Source organism: Schistocerca nitens, chromosome 9, assembly GCF_023898315.1.
Source record: "Schistocerca nitens isolate TAMUIC-IGC-003100 chromosome 9, iqSchNite1.1, whole genome shotgun sequence".
Classification (NCBI taxonomy): Eukaryota; Metazoa; Arthropoda; class Insecta; order Orthoptera; family Acrididae; genus Schistocerca; species Schistocerca nitens.
This window is the reverse complement of record NC_064622.1, coordinates 191,229,936-191,248,488: the sequence shown is the minus strand read 5'-3', so window position 1 is coordinate 191,248,488 and position 18,553 is coordinate 191,229,936.

Below are 18,553 nucleotides of genomic sequence, written 5' to 3'. Positions count from 1 at the left end.
TGATGCTGTTGTATACAGAGAAGATGCAGCATTAGAAAATTCCAGCGAAATGCAGGAAGATCTGCAGCTGATAGGCACTTGGTGCAGGGAATGGCAACTGACCCTTAACATAGACAAATGTAATGTGTTGCCAATACATAGAAAGAAGGATCCTTTGTTGTATGATTATATGATAGCGGAACAAACATTGGTAGCAGTTACTTCTGTAAAATATCTGGGAGTATGCGTACGGAACGATTTGAAGTGGAAAGATCATATAAAATTAATTGTTGGTAAGGCGGGTGCCAGGTTGAGATTCATTGGGAGAGTCCTTAGAAAATGTAGTCCATCAACAGAGGAGGTGGCTTACAAAACACTCGTTCGACCTATACTTGACTATTGCTCAACAGTGTGGGATCCGTTCCTGCTAGGGTTCACAGAGGAGATAGAGAAGATCCAAAGAAGAGCGGCGCGTTTCGTCACAGGGATATTTGGTAAGCGTGATAGCGTTACGGAAATGATAAGCAAACTCAAGTGGAAGACTCTGCATGAGTGGCTTTCTGTATCGCGGTGTAGCTTGCTGTCCAGGTTTCGAGAGGGTGCTTTTCTGGATGAGGTATCGAATATATTGTTTCCCCCTACTTTTACCTCCCGAGGAGATCACGAATGTAAAATTAGAGAGATTCGAGCGCGCACGGAGGCTTTCCGGTAGCCGTTCTTCCCGCGAACCATACGCGACTCGAACAAGAAAGGGAGATAATGAGCGGCACGACAAGTGCCCTCCGCCACACAGCGTTGGGTGGCTTGCGGAGTATAAATGTAGATGTAGATGAATGACTGCATATACTAGTAGAGGTTGGAACGCCAGTGGAAGTGAAACGGCAAGCGTAACTCAAGCCCTGTGTGGAAAAGCCCGCACAGGTCGGGGATTCTGAGCGCTGAAGCACAGTACAGCGGCGGCCGGTCGGTCTTGTAGTGGGCCGGAAGGATAACCGGATAATACTTCAAGAACCCTGAAAATCTTGGACGGAGCAGAGAGGAACGAGGAAGCGTTACCTCGGAAATCACGCAGGCTGGGTTATTTCCGAGGATTTTTACTCTGAGAAGCGTACCATTGTATGTATTCCTAATTAATGGTCCAACTAAAACATTCATATTTCCTTACGTACTACACGAATATGTAATAAAAAATGGGTGTTCCTATTTTAAAAAAACGACGTTGATATCCGTCTGACCTATGACAGCGCCATCTAGCGGGCCAACCATACCGCCGATTGGTTTCCCCTTTCAAGCTAGACAAGTTTCGTTCTTTGTAGTTTTTTCGTTTGATGCTTATTTCGTGAGATATTTGGCCTGGTCACTACCAATGGACCACCCTGTATACGCTGAACAACGATTAAAGGAAGCCAAAGAAAAATCTTGAAAAGGGATTAAGGTTCAGGGAGAAAAAACAAAATCCTTGAGGTTTGTCGATGACTTTGAAATTCTATCAGAGACAGTAAATGACCTGGAAGAGATATTAAACGGAAAGTGTCTTGAAAGGAGAACTTAAGATGAACATCAACAAAAGCAAAACAAGGATAATGGAATGGAGTCGAATTAAATCAGGTGGTCCTAATAGAATTAGATTAGGAAACGAGACACGTAACGTAGTAGATGAGTTTTGCTATTTGCGCAGCCGAAGCAGAGAGGATATAAAATATAAACTGGCAATCACAAGTAAAAGCATTTCTGATGAAAAGAAATTTGTTAACACCGAATAGAGATTTAAGTATTACGAAATCTTTTCTTGAGGTATTTGTCTAGAGTGTAGCCGTGGGTGGATCTGAAATATGGACGATAAACAGTTTAGACAAAAAGAGAAAGAAGGTACAGAAGAATGTTGAAGATTAGATGTGTAGATCATGTAACTAATGCAGATGTACTGAACATAACTCTGGAAACAAATTTGCCACACAACTTGGCTAAAAGAAGTGATCGATTGATAGGACACATTCTGAAACATCAAGGGATCACCAGTATAGTATTGGGTAAGTGGGGGTATGACTCGTAGAGGGAGACCAAGAGATGAGTACAGATTCAGAAGGATGTAGGTTGCGGGAGTACATAGTAGGAGTAGCACAGAGTAGCGTGGAGAGCGGCATCAAACCAATCCTCGGACTGAAGAAGACAACAACTTATATATTGAAAAGCTTCGGAGAATTTTTATTTATTTTTGTATTATACCCATTTTTACATAAACATTAGCCTTGGACAGAATATTGTTGAGTTATTATTAATTGATTAACATTCTATTGATGTCACTGTGTTTTTGAAAAATACTTACTTCGTTAATAAGTGCTTTCCTAAAATAATCCCATAGCTGCTTACCCCACTTCACCTAACGCCTGAACGTAAGAGCCAATCGGAATTTTACATAAGTCGAGTAAAGGTAAAACTGAAACAGTAAAGTGCATCAGTACAGTACAAGAAGACCTGAAGAATTCAGGAGTAACACAAACTGCTATATCGGCCAGGAAAAGAATTTGGGTTCAAATATTTACTGGGCAGTTGACTGGACACAAAAAACCGGCCCAGCTTGGTCTGACGATCGAGTAAGATCCCTTTCCGAGAGAATGAAAGCAAGATGGACACAAACAAGTTTAAACCAAACTCGGAAAACACCATTTGTTGTACCAGTTGTGATCAAATGTGAATATTGGTAGTATCCAAATAGTGAGTCATTTCCGATGCCATAGCTGGGGCAAAACATTTATGGGAAGAAAGAAACAAAGCCTTGCTTTGCATAAGGCATCTCCTTAATATCCGTGTTCACATGAATTACATGAAGGCAATGGCCTTGCCGCAGTGGATACACCGGTTCCCGTGAGATCACCGAAGTTAAGCGCTGTCGGGCGTGGTCGGCACTTCGATGGGTGACCATCCAGACCACAATGCGCTGTTGCCATTTTTCGGGGTGCACTCAGCCTCGTGATGCCAATTGAGGAGCTACTCGACCGAATAGTAGCGGCTCCGGTCAAAGAAAACGATCATAACGATCGGGAGAGAGTTGTGCTGACCACACGCCCCTCCTATCCACATCCTCAACTGAGGATGAGACGGCGGTCGGGTGGTCCCGGTAGGCCACTCGTGGCCTGAAGACGGAGTGCTTTCCATGAATTACACGAAAATGGGTATCAAAAACGTTTTCAAGTTCGTTACCTGAATCTCGAGGCCACATCTGTCGTCTGGGTGGGGCGCCCCTACCCAAACCGCGGGTGCGACCCTGTAAAGCCCACGCGCCACCCCCTGCCTGTTTTCGGGACACGCTCCTGTCTCAACAAAGCGTGACGGCAGACGAGGGTTGGCACCCCCTGCCGGGCTGCCGCAGGCCGGAAATGGGCGGCGCGGGTCACAAACGGTGATGCAGGGAGGGGGGGTTGCGTTACGTTGCAGCTTCTCAGTATGAGGAGCAGCTCGCTTTCGGTGTCCACATATTCTGTGAAATTGTTGTTGTTGTTATGGTCATCAGTCCTGAGACTGGTTTGATTCAGCTCTCCATGCTACTCTATCCTGTGCAAGCTTCTTCATCTCCCAGTACCTACTGCAGCCTACATCCTTCTGAATCTGTTTAGTATATTCATCTCTTGGTCTCCCTCTACGATGTTTACCCTCCACGCTGCCCTCCAGTACCAAATTGGTGATCCCTTGATGCCTCAGAACATGTCCTACCAACCGATCCCTTTTTCTAGTCAAGTTGTGCCACAAACTCCTCTTCTCCCCAATTCTATTCAATACCTCCTCATTAGTTATGTCATCTATCCATCTAATCTTCAGCATTCTTCTGTAGCACCACATTTCGAAAGCTTCTATTCTCTTCTTGTCTAAACTATTTATCGTCCATGTTTCACTTCCATACATGGCTACACTCCATACAAATACATTCAGATACGACTTCCTGACACTTAAATCAATACTCGATGTTAACAAATTTCTCTACTTCAGAAACGCTTTCCTTGCCATTGCCAGTCTACATTTTATATCCTCTCTACTTCGACCATCATCAGTTATTTTGCTCCCCAAATAGCAAAACTCCTTTACTACTTTAAGTGTCTCATTTCCTAATCTAATTCCCTCAGCATCACCCGACTTAATTTGACTACATTCCATTATCCTCGTTTTACTTTTGTTGATGTTCATCTTATACCCTCCTTTCAAGACACTGTCCATTCCATTCAACTGCTCTTCCAAGTCCTTTGTTGTCTCTGACAGAAATACAATGTCATCGGCAAACCTCAGAGTTTTTATTTCTTCTCCATGGATTTTAATACCTACTCCGAACTTTTCTTTTGTTTCCTTTACTGCTTGCTCAATATACAGATTGAATAGTATCAGGGAGAGGCTACAACCCTGTCTCACCTCTTTCCCAACCACTGCTTCCCTTTCATGTCCCTCGACTCTTACAACTGTCATCTGGTTTCTGTGCGAATTGTAAATAGCCTTTCGCTTCCTGTATTTTACCCCTGCCACCTTCAGAATTTGAAAGAGAGTATTCCAGTCAACATTGTCAAAAGCTGTCTCTAAGTCTACAAATGCTAGAAACGTAGGTTTCCCTTTCCTTAATCTTTCTTCTAAGATAAGTCGTAGGTTCAGTATTGCCTGTGAAATTATGGTGTGTCAATTCGCACTTTAAAAAAAGCCACCAAGAGCCAGTCGCACACAAAGTTTCTTAACAGTCAGATGCAAATACTCACGCCGTTCATACTCGCTCAACCCACACCGAAGTGATCGCTTTCCAGTTGTATTCTGACACTGACGGACTAAAAGCGGTTGGATAAAATAACTGAGGTAGGATAAAATAACTGCAGTACATAACCAGTTATTCACTGTTTGCAGGTGTCACAATTGCCGAATTTCTACATTACGCACTTATTTTAGTTGTTATGTCCATCTGATTACTGAGAGTGACATCGTTGTAGGATACATGAACACACTAACCAACTGATATTTGTATTTACGTGGAAACAACCTTTTGTTTCCGTAGACATATTGATGTCGAATACTAGTATTCTTATCTCTGCAGGAAATTCTATTTTTCACATTAAGGTAGCAATACTAGAACGAAGGACTCACAGCTAGTTTTAATTTCCATGGAAATAGCTACTGATGTTACAGAAGCAAATACACTGAATAGTTAGTTGGCAGTTTTGTAATTCTTTGAATACGACCTAAAATGGAAGATTTCGTAGATCCTCTGGTCCTCCATCCAGGCAGTGTTGACATGATTAAACTGAGTGTCAACCACTTGGTGACACATACCATGTGCGGCAGTTACTGCATTTATTATTATTATTATTATTATTTGTTACTTTAGGTACCCGTACCTAATTCTGAAGAACAGTTGGTTCTGTATTAGGTATAATATGGAAAAAGGCTGAATATTCAAATTTTACTAACAGCAAAAGCAAAGTTAATAAAAATAATAAAAAAATATTGTAGAACCAATTCAGGGCTTAGTTTCACAAAATAGTACTTCATGTGTGTTACAAGCGATAACCAAGAAGATTATTTGACGATCTACGAGAGCAACCTATGAAGATATGTGCAAAGGACGTTCAATTCCCCAATTTATTAGTAATTGTATTATAATAGTGGTCTCTGTATTATAGCACATAATGAGATGTTCAACTGTACTCACAATACGTTCGGCAGTCATACTGCATCCCGGTAGTTTTATTGTATGTGGACATGCCATTTTGCGCCATTTTATTTTGAGAAAATGTACGCAGTGTACATGCTTTTGACACACTTTTAATGCACCAACAGCTGGGCACAGCATTGTTCCTCGCTCTATGTTACAATACAGAATACGACTCATTACCTTCAGGATCAATCAATCAGTGGCAAGGCAAATAACTAACTTATTATTGACCGCCAAAAAAATTAACGAACTTTAATTGCGAGTACGGAGAATACAAAATAACTTGGTACCCCATATCTTGTGAGCACCACCAGAACAATATTTCTTACGCCCGTTCCGAAAGACCTTGAGCCTATGTTTACTTTGAAAGAAACTTGCAATCACTAACGTCTTATTTCAGTCATTTCATGACAAGCACGTACGACTGTACCGCTCAACTACTGTATGCTTCGTGTGTCCAGTGTCTTCCTTCACCATATTTATTCTTTATGCTAAAGGTGTAGTGAATCTAGAGATAGAATTTGGCCGTATTTAGTTGATGCTCTGTATTTAGTTGATGAATGCTAAACATAGGTTTGAACTGTAACTTGAATAATGGCATTTCGGTGATTTAGGGCACGTTTAGGACTACATGGGTATCCTAGCATCTTGTGCTCATTCTTTAGAAAGCCTTCTCCTTCCACATAATTTCTCGAAGTTTTTTGTAACTGGGTTTAATGAATAGGTTAGTGTGGTTTATGCTTCAACAACGTGTGGTTACGTATTGTATGTCTTCAGTTCTTGGGCACGTATATTCACATTTATGTCCCCAGTTGGAACCGCCATTGTTTTTGATATTATTTTTCACTTTAATACACATATTCAATTAATTTAGCTTGTCATAACATAAATGTGAACATAATTTTTTCCTTAACACCCTCACTTACGTTCCCATAGCAACAACTTCGCCTTCTTGTAATTTGTAAACCACGTGCGTTGCACATACTGGCACGTAAACAAACTTTATCACAGCGTATGCTTTAAAATATCATAGAAACAATGATAGTTGTGTAAAGTGATTCGATTGCGTCACTGTGCGAGAAAATATTGACTTTATTTTAAGTAGCTGTTAGTTTGTGATCAACGCCAAACAGTGATATTCGATTGAGAGAGTCTTCATTGCCCTAAGACTCCCGTAAATACTCTTTGAATAAAGCAACGTTAATCTTATGCGCATAATTATCGTGGTCTTGTAATCTAATATCAAAACAAGGAGACCACCATCAGACGAAATCTTAATTTGAGAAATTTTAAGCCAGACTATTGACCAGTTAATTAATCATTATTAAAAGCTTGTAGTAGAAAAGTATTCTTCAGAGAATACACCAAATGTTTATGTATAGTAAAGTACTTTGCTTATCATGTTCAACGATTCCCTAAATTTCAAATGAGCAGCAATAAGGCATCGCTTAGATCTATGTAATCAATGCGAACTAATACGGTGGACGAGCCTACAAGCGGTCGCGACTACGACAAGAGGAATTTTTCTTTTTTGTTTGAAATTACGAAGTGTATATGACTACCCCCCCCATAAACCATAGACCATGCGGTTGTTGGGGAGGCTTGCGTGCCTCAAGATACATATAGCCGTACCGTAGGTGCAACCACAACGGAGGGGTATATGTTGAGAGGCCAGACAAACGTGTGGTTCCTCAAGAGGGGCAGTAGCCTTTTCAGTAGTTGCAGGGGCAACAGTCTGGATGATTGACTGATCTGGCCTTGTAACACTAAGCAAAACGGCCTTGCTGTGCTGGTACTGCAAACGGCTGAAAGCAAGGGGAAACTACGGCCGTAATTTTTCCTGAGGGTATGCAGCTTTACTGTATGGATAAATTATGATGGCGTCCTCTTGGGTAAAATATTCCGGAGGTAAAATAGTCCCCCATTCGGATCTCCGGGCGGGGACTACTCAAGAGGACGTCGTTATCAGGAGAAAGAAAACTGGCGGCGTTCTACGGAGCGGAGCGTGGAATGTCAGATCCCTTAATCGGGCAGATAGGTTAGAAAATTTAAAAAGGCAAATGGATAGGTTAAAGTTAGATATAGTGGGAATTAGCGAAGTTCGGTGGCAGCAGGAACAAGACTTTGGGTCAGGTGAATACAGGGTTATAACTACAAAATCAAGTAGGGGTAGTGCAGGAGTAGCTTTAATAATGAATAAAAGAATAGGAGCTCGGGTAAGCTAGTACAAACATAGTGAACGCATTACTGCAGCCAAGATAGACACGAAGCCCACGCCTACGACAGTAGTACAAGTCTCTATGCCAACTAGCTGTGCAGATGATGAAGAAATTGAAGAAATGTATGATGAGAGAAAAGAAATTATTCAGATAGTGAAGGGAGACGAAAATTTAATAGTCATGGGTGACTGGAATTCGATAGTAGGAAAAGGAAGAGAAGGAAACGTAGTAGGTGAATATGGATTGGGGACAAGAAATGAAAGAGGAAGCTGTCTGGTACAATTTTGCACAGAGCATAGCTTAATCATAGCTAACACTTGGTTCAAGAATCATAAAAGAAGGTTGTATACAAGGAAGAAGCCTGGAGATACTGCCAGGTTTCAGATAGATTATATAATGGTAAAACAGAGATTTAGGAACCAGGTTTTAAATTATAGGACATTTCCAGGGGCAGGTGTGTACTCTGCCCACAATCTCTTGGTTATGAACTGTAGATAAAAACTGAAAAAACTGCAAAAAGGTGGGAATTTATGGAAATGGACCTGGATAAACTGACTAAACCAGAGGATGTACAGAGTTTCAAGGAGAGCAAAAGGGAACGATTGACAAGAATGGGGGAAAGAAATACAGTAGAAGAAGAATGGGTAGCTTTGAGGGATGAACGGTGAAGGCAGCAGAGGATCAAGTAGGTAAAAAGACGAGGGCTAGCAGAAATCCTTGGGTGACAGAAGAAATACTGAATTTAAATGATGAAAGGAGAAAATATAAAAATGCAGTAAATGAAGCAGGCAAAAAGGAATACAAACCTCTCAAAAATGAGATCGACAGGAAGTGCAAAATGGCTAAGCAGGGAGGGCTAGAGGACAAATGTAAGGATGTAGAGGCTTATCTCACTAGGGGTAAGATAGATACTGCCTACAGGAAAATTAAAGAGACCTTTGGAGAAAAGAGAACCACTTGTATGAATATCAAGAGCTCAGATGGAAACCCAGATCTAAGCAAGGAAGGGAAGGCAGAAAGGTGGAAGGAGTATATAGAGGGACTATACTCAGGCGATGTACTTGAAGGCAGTGCTATAGAAAGGGAAGAGGATGTAGATGAAGATGAAATGGGAGATATGATACTGCGTGAAGAGTTGATAGAGCACTGAAAGACCTAAGTCGAAACAAAGCCCCGGGAGTAGACAACATTCCATTAGAACTACTGACAGACTTGGGAGAGCCAGTCCTGACAAAACTGTACCATCTGGTGAAAAAGATGTATGAGACTTGCGAAATACTCTCAGATATCAAGAAGAATATAATAATTACAATCCCAAAGAAAGCAGGTGTTGACACAGCTGCAAAATAATAACGCGAATTCTGTACAGACGAATGGAAAAACTGGTAGAAGCCGACCTCAGGGAACATCAGTTTGGATTCCGTAGAAATGTTGGAACACGTGAGGCAATAATGACTCCAAGACTTATCTTAGAAGAAAGATTAAGGAAAGGCATACCTACGTTTCTAGCATTTGTAGACTTAGAGAAAGCTTTTGACAATGTTGACTGGAATACTCTCTTTCAAATTCTGAAGGTGGCAGGAGTAAAATACAGGGAGCGAAAGGCTATTTACAATTTGTACAGAAACCAGATGGCAGTTATAAGAGTCGAGGGACATGAAAGGGAAGCAGTGGTTGGGAAGGGAGTTCAAATGGCTCTGAGCACTATGGGACTTAACATCTAAGGTCATCAGTCCCCTAGAACTTAGAACTACTTAAACCTAACTAACCTAAGGACATCACACAACACCCAGTCATCACGAGGCAGAGAAAATCCCTGACCCCGCCGGGAATCGAACCCGGGAGGGAAGGGAGTGAGACAGGGTTGTAGCCTCTCCCCGATACTATTCAATCTGTATATTGAGCAAGCAGTAAGGGAAACAAAAGAAAAGTTCGGAGTAGGTATTAAAATCCATGGAGAAGAAATAAAAACTTTGAGGTTCGCCGATGACTTCGTAATTCTGTCAGAGACAGCAAAGGACTTGGAAGAGCAGTTGATCGGAATGGACAGTGTTTTCAAAGGAAGGTATAAGATGGACATCAACAAAAGCAAAACGAGGATAATGGAATGTAGTCGAATTAAGTCGGGTGATGCTCAGGGAATTAGATTAGGAAATGAGACACTTGAAGTAGTAAAGAAGTTTTCCTATTTGGGGAGCAAAATAACTGATATTGGTCGAAGTAGAGAGGATATAAAATGTAGACTGGCAATGGCAAGGAAAGCGTTGCTGAAGAAGAGAAATTTGTTACCATCGAGCATAGATTTAAATGTCAGGAAGTCGTATCAGAATGTATTTGTATGGAAGTGAAATATGGACGATAAATAGTTTGGACAAGAAGAGAATAGTTGCTATCGAAATGTTGTGCTACAGAAGAATGCTGAAGATTAGATGGGTAGATCACATAACTAATGAGGAGGTATTGAATAGAATTGGGGAGAAGAGGAGTTTCTGGCACAACTTGACTAGAAGAAGGGATCGCTTCGTTGGACATGTTCTGAGGCATCAAGGGATCACCAGTTTAGTATTGGATGGCAGCGTGGAGGGTAAAAATCGTAGAGGGAGACCAAGAGATGAATACACTAAGCAGATTCAGAAGGATGTAGGCTGCAGTAGGTACTGGGAGATGAAGAACCTTGCACAAGATAGAGTAGCATGGAGAGCTGCATCAAATCAGTCTCAGGACCGAAGATTACAACAACAACAACAAAATATTTACATTCGGTTCAAATCAGATTAGAGTCCGTCTTACAATCATTCTCCAGCCAACATTCAGTACTGCAAGGTTTCTTTCAAATTGTTACAACAGATGATAGTTAAATCGAAGGGGACGCTGTCGAATTAATTGCACAACTTGTCCTTTGTGACTCCTCTTCACGGAAAACGAAATTTTGTAACAATGGACAACCTGCGAACAACGGAAGCAACGCATGTTGACAGAGCAAATGGAAATCGTTCGTCCTCTCGTTTTACAGTGAAGTCTCCGTCTACCTTCTATTCAGAGCAAAGCTACGTAAAATCACGGTTCGCTTTGTAACGGAAGAAAAGGAATAAAGTAAGCAGACGATGTATCTGAATGCGAGTGTGTGAACGACCGAGGCGGCTACCACCACTGCCATCAACAGAAGGACCAGAAGGCACCTGCATTTCAACTCCAGAGCGCGCATAATGCGTGTGGACAAGAAATTGCGCTTTCCCCATTACAGTCGGAACGCACTGGGAGCAGCTAATCTAGACCACAAAGGGTTTCTTTCCCGTCGGACCGCTGCCGCCGCAACCAATTCTGTGATCGCTACCGCAGCAATTCTCACCTGCTGGAACCCTACAGCAGCGAGGCGATCGAATAATAGAGATCAATTCCAAAGCAAATTCTCCCACCTGCAGCGATCAGACAACTGATTACGCAATTATGTAGAGAGGAAAATACCTCTTTGTGACAGGAGAGAGTATTTGCAGTTGTTTATTTATATCGTGCGAGAACACTCCTTCAGTTTTTTTTTTTTTTCCTTATTCTGCAGGTGTATGGCTTGCAGCTGTTCTCTGTACTGCCCTGAGATCTGATTCATTACGGATTTGAATAATCTGCTCGTTGTATGATGTATTGTGTGTAATTGGATATATGCCAAATTAATAATCCAAAGGTTCCGGGTGCAGTCCTTCTGACAGCAAGCTTTGAATGCTAAATGTCAGAGAAAAAGAGTTCAGCTAAGCTTGATTATCTGCCAGTGAAATTACATATCGTTTCTACGCAACGAGTGCCAGTCTTCATTTGTGCTCTTATCTTTCTCCCAGCTATGTGTTTATCTATTTTTATTACACTTCGTTCGGTCCTTCAAAGATCACGAGCAAACACTACTTTGTTTTCGTCTTCTTTTTATGTTTCGAAGACATCTGCTTTCTGATAGTGTAGGCCTGTCGTGTTTTAAGGGCCCATGATGTTTTGAGTTGCAGCGTACTTGAAGGCAGAAAGCTGATTATTAATAACATCTTTCATAGTATGTATCACTCCACAAGTTGCGAGTCACATGCTGCAAAGAATACTTTGTACTTGGTTCCGTCTCCTAGCACAGTCTTCTCTTTAGTTATGGAGCGTATCTGCAAACAATACTTTGAAGACGGTGCCTTGTCAACCAGTCAGGTCACTACGTGGTTAGATTCGAGTTCATTTGGCTCTCGTGTACTTGGGAAAAGGACAATAACTGTTTATTTCTTCCTCGCTACACTTGCGGCTGGAGATGCTGTTTACATCATGCTGCACGCCGACGACTTAGCAAAAGGTTAGACGAGTTGATTTGTTAGTGATTTTGGATGGACATCTCACAACTGCAACTTCCAGAAATTTTGACGATAACGTTGCATGCTTGCACTGCGTTTGTGTGATTACTTTATATATGGCTTTTCAGGAGCAGTTGTGCACCCATGCACGTAATAGTACGTTTCTTCGTTCCGATCGAGGCCTTGTCTGAGTATGCAACGTGCAAGAATCATTATCCATCTTTCATAAGTCATCCGTGGATTTTTTTTTTTTTTTAGACTACTGAGACTGGTCTGATGCGGCCACCACGAATTCTTCTCCTGTGCGAGCTCTTTCACCTCAGAGTAAGGTTGCTTTTACTTTTCTATAAACTGAGTTAGTCCTTCTGACAGACAGTTTTTTCGATTAATTCTCGTTTTTTTCCTGCAGCCATGTCGCCTTAGCTTCCCTGCACTTCCTGTTTGTGTCATACCTAACTGACTTGCATGTCTGTGTTCCTGAATTTCCATAAATATTTGTGTACTTCCTTCTTTCGTTGATCAGCTATTGTGTTTCTTATGCTACCCGTAGTTTCTTCACAGTCACCTTAGTTGTCCCTACGTTTTTATTTACTACTTTTTTGATTGCTTTTTTAGAGATTGGTTGCCTTAGTGCGTAACATATCTCACTTCTTTGCGAATTGATTCTTTCTGACTAGTCTCTTCAATTTCTTCCTACTCTGCACCGTAATTAAAGTGTGATCTGAGACTGAATCGGCTCCTGAGTATGCCTTACAATCCATAGCTTGATTTCGGAATCTCTGCCTGTTCAAGAAGTAAAACAACTGGAATCTTCCCGTATTCCGCGACCTTTTGCATGTATACCTGATCCTCCTATAATTCTTGAACATTGTTTTCGCTATTACTAGTTGAGACTGATTGCAGAACACAATTTGTTTTTCACCTCTCTCATTCCTCTCCCGTAACCCTTCATTCTACTTCTTCCCCTACAACCACATTCAAATGGTTCAAATGGCTCTGAGCACTATGGGACTTAACATCTGAGGTCATTAGTCCCCTAGAACTTAGAACTACTTAAACCTAACTAACCTAAGGACATCACACACATCCATGCCCGAGGCAGGATTCGAACCTGCGACCGTAGTGGTCGCGCGGTTCCAGACTGAAGCGCCTAGAACCGCTCGGCCACAGCGGCTGGCCCTACAACCACATTCCAGTCCCCCATAACTATTAGATTTTCATCTCCCTTTACGTACCGAATCGTCATATACCTTTATCTCTTCATCTTCTGCCTGTGACGTCGGCATGTATGTCTGAAATATCGTTATCGGTGTTGGTTTGCTGTCGATTCTGACGAGACCAACCCTATCATTGAACTGTTCACAGTACCACACTCTCTTCTCTACCTTCCTACTCATAAAGAATCTTGCTCCCTTTATACTATTTTCTGCTGCCGTTGCTACAACTCTATACTCGCCTGATGAGAAATCCTTGTCTTTTCTCCATTTCGCTTCACTGAACCCCACTATATCTAAATTGAGTCCCTGCATATCCCTTTCCAGATTTTCTAGCTTCCATACTACTTTAAAACTTCTGACATTCCACGTCTGACTCATGGAACTCTACCTTTTCGTTTGTTATTCACTATTTTCCCAATAGTCATTACCAGTTCGACGTCCCCTCCCAGAGATCCGAATGGGGGGTTAGGCTGGAGCATTTTGCCAATGAAGAGGTCATCATGACACTTCTTCAACTACAGGCCTCATGTCCCGTGGACACATCCGTGGATACAGGTCGAATTTCACAAAACTTTCCAACACATTTAATGGTATTAGGGGATATAAAAGTGCTCGTACATAAGTTTCTTTTCTGCTTTTGTGAACGAATGGTATTTGTACAAACACATGATCCGACTGTGGACATTTGTGTCTCTGGTCCACGAGTTTCCATCTTCATTTTTAATAATAGCTGATATTATTGTAAACTCTCTAATGCATTACTTTCTCCTGAAATCATTCTTAACGTCTACCCAGTATTATAGTCAAGGCGTATCTGCTCATTTAACCTTTGTTCTGTGTAGTAGCGAGTGGGAGCACAACCTGCTGTAAACGATCTACTTTCCGCTACGCCCATGCCACTATGAACTGTCTACAGCAGATGAAATGTTTACTGATTTTGTTGGACGTTTTCACCGGAATTAGAGAGCCATAATGCAATTATGATTTATTCTCCCTCGTTTCTGGTAATATATTTTAGCAACAGTAAAGAGGTCTGTAATATGCAACAACCAATACGCACAACACAGAGTATGCTCCAGTCCCCAGACGAAACAGTTCACTGCAATGCGTCTGTCCTCAGTGCGAGAACAGCTCGGCATAGCATTGTGGTGCCACTCTGCACTGCATTCAGTGAACCCACACACTATGTGCCATCTCTTCATCAGTAAATCTATCCATAGCAGGGCTGTGTATCACTGTTAACGTACAACTAAAACTGTCAGAAAACAAGACACTGGACAGAAACGAGCTGTCCTAAATGCAAACTAGAAGGCAACGAGGCACGGAGGGCATTAGAATAGATTAGGAACGAGACGTGGGCTAAAAGTCAGACAAGTGAGAAAGGCATAATGTTTTATTATTAACCGCCGCTTACATATGCCGTTGAACATGAACACCGGAATCGTCGTCTAGATGCCATATCCGTAAAACGACGTTATCAACAGTTGATCGCAGCAATTCCGGTGGAATCGGGGCAATGTGTTCCTGTGTACTGGTCTTCAGATCCGATCATGTCCCTGGTAAACGAGTTCTTTTAGATATCCCGAGTCAAAGTCACATGGGTTCAGACCAGGTGAGCTTGCAGGCCATGCATCTGGAACACTTCTGGAAATAACACATTCGTGGAAGGTTACATTAAGTAGAATTTTCGCTGGGCCCGCGACATGAGATGTTGGTCCATCTTGCATGAAAACAGTGGTCCTCTCGAAGTTGCGCTCTTCAAAAGAGGAATCATATGCTGTGCAAGGAGGTCTCGATGACTTGCAGATGTCACGGTATACCTAACAGGTCTTCTGGGTGTACTGTCTTCAAAGAAAAACGTACCGAGAATAGAAGTGCTTGTCAATCCACACCACACAGTCACATACGACGAGTGCAGTGGTCTCCACGCACAACACGCGGGTTAACAGTACCTCATATTCGACAGTTGTTTCTATTCACTGCACCCTGTAGTGAAAAATGCGCCTCGATACTTCACAGAACATTGCCCGGCCACTTCCATACGTGCCACAAACCGAAGGCGGATTTCAGAACGTTGATTCCTATCATGAGGTTTCGGTTGCTGCACCGTCTGTATCTTGTACGGGTACCATTTTAAAACAGACCACAAAACCTTCCATACTGTTGACCATGGGATGTACAATTCTCACGACGCTGCACGAGCTCTAGCACTAACCAGGGTACATGCGACATGGTCAGTTACAACAACAGCAACCCCGTCAGTGAAGTCCACCGGGATAAAAATGGTTCAAATGGCTCTGAGCACAATGGGACTTACCATCTGAGGTCATCAGTCCCCTAGAACTTAGAAATACTTAAACCTAACTAACCTAAGGACATCACACACATCCACGCCCGAGGCAGGATTCGAACCTGCGACCGTAGCGGTCGCACGGTTCCAGACTGAAGCGCTTAGAACCGCTCGGCCACACCGGCAGGCCCACTGGGATAGGACTCCCTTCTCTTCCGGGTGTGAATTTCCCTATAATCTTCTTTAAACCATTTAATGGCATCCTGTCTCTTCTCAGACTATTCAGTCGGCGATATTCTGACGAAGCAGCACTGCGATTGCTGCCGTCCACATAAAACAGTTTCACCAACAGCACGGTCTCGCTTCTCGATAGCCATACTACTCACTCGCATTATGGCTTGCAATTGACATAGTGGAAGTCATACCGTCATACGGACACTATACACTGCCAGATTTGCACCTGTGGCCACAGTGGATTAATTTTTTTCTCCACCGTAAATCAATTCCGTACTAACGCTTTAGCGTGTGTACTACGTTCCGTTGTCGTACGATAATTACAGCCTACAGTGGACCTCCACGAGTAGCTGCAATCTTTATTATAACCACCCGATATTCCATTAAAAACAGTTATTGCGTTGAAACTTCCTGGCAGATTAAAACTGTGTGCCGGACCGTGACTCAAACTCGGGACCTTTTCCTTTCGCGGGCAAGTGCTCTACCATGTGAGCTACCCAAGCACGACTTACGCCCCGGCCTCACAGCTTTACTTCCGCCAGTACCTCGTCTCCTACTTTCCAAACTTCATCCTTTCTTCCAGGAGTGCTAGTTCTGCAAGGTTCGCAGGAGACCTTCTGTGAAATTTGGAAAGTAGGTGACGAGGTACTGGCGGAAGTAAAGCTGTGAGGAAGGGGCGTAAGTCGTGCTTGGGCAGCTCAGATGGTAGAGCACTTGCCCTCGAAAGGCAAAGTCCCGAGTTCGAGTCTCGGTCCGGCACAGAGTTTTATTCTGTCAGGAAGTTTCATATCAGCGCAGACTCCGCTGCAGAGTGAAAATCTCATTCTGGAGTTATTGCGTTTTTTGTTCATTGATAGTCCAAATAGTATAGAAAGGGAATACCTTCAAGGCATTAACACCGCAGTTGTAAATTACATACAGTGTTAGGTAGCTAAAAAGCAGTAACAACAAAGGCTTTCAACGTGATCTCGTGAGTGACGATCTCCAGTAAGTATGTCATCTGTGTAGTTGTCAGTGGTTCAACAGCGTCACTAGTATATAAAATGTAAGGACAAAAGTTACTTTCGTATGATGTATTACTGCCAAGTAACACAGCTCGATGGACCTTAGATCATACATAAAATAAACTGCTGCAGTACATTACAGAAGGTAAGTGAAAGAAATACGCAATGTGGCGGGCAGAAACGACAATTTTACTGAAACACAACAATTATACTGAAGTAAACACAGTTCATTATGGTCCCTTGGAGATTACAAAAGGCTAGACTTGGTCCTTAACAGACCGTATGACCACAAAAGACGGCGGTGCATGCTATGAAACGTGCTGCCATACAGACCACAGTGTCGGTAAGGAGCTATTTTGGTAGCGCATTTGATAACTGATGGATTGTCGTTGGTGCGTATGGACGGACTGCAATAGTCTTCCAAACGCATCCAACACGTGCTCGATGGAAAAAAAAAAAAAAAAACTTAATGAAAACTTATGGTAAACTGACACGTTCCACTTCATTAGGGAATTTCGTATTCGTGGTCTATGGAACAGGTTTTAATATAATGTAATTGAGAAGGGATAAAAGCAGGCCAGTCCAACCGTTGAATATCCTGTCGTTCCGAGAGCTCCTCCACCTATGCTGTTCGGTGAAGTCGCACATTGTCATTATGAAAATAATCAGGGCCGAATGCGCCACTTAAAAGACGTACATGAGGAAGGGGTACAAAGTGACAATAACGTTAAGTCCCATAGTGGTTAGAACCATTTGAACCATTTTGACAATAACGTTGATCTGTGAATTTTCCATATTCAAAGATTTGGAGGTCCGTACGCCCATGCAACATGTGCCTCTCCACATTATAACATCACGAGCACCAAAACTATCATGTCTGCCAATGTTCGTGGGTTCCTTATGTGTTCCCATCTTTTGCCATATGAGGATACGTCCAGGATCAGTACACAGATTAAAGAAGCTCTAATCGGAGAGGTTCAAACGGCTCTGAGCACAATGGGACTTAACAGCTGAGATCATCAGTCCCCTAGAACTTAGAACTACTTAAACAAAGCTAACCTAAGGACATCACACACATCCTTGCCCGAGGCAGGATCCGAACCTGGGCCGGCCGATGTGGCTGAGCGGTTCTAAGCGCTTCAGTCTGGAACCGTGCGACCGCTACGGTCACGCGGCTCCAGACTGAAGCACCTAGAACCGCTCGGCTAAATCGGAGAGGCATAAGCAAACACTCCCCTCGGTGATACAGTACCAATGCTCTTGGCACCATCGCAAATGGTGCTACCGATTCCAATGCAATCGCCGTGCCACTACGGAGATCGCGTGCCTTACAGTGCTGTTAAACGTGGTTGCAGTTTTACCGGCTAGTTAACGTGAGTTAAACTGTTGCCTGTTGTCTGTTACACGACGTAACCGTCGTCTGCTGCTGTAATTCACCGTGGACGAGCACCTACACTCTTACGGGCGGCAGTGCGTATGGTTCAGACTGCTCGCCATGCACGTGAAACAATGCCGAGAGCAGCACTAAATTCCTGGGCTACATTTGTCACGCTTCGTCCTCCTTCCAGTTTCCCGATGACTCTTCCCCGTGTAAAGTCATCCATATGTCGTCTCCGG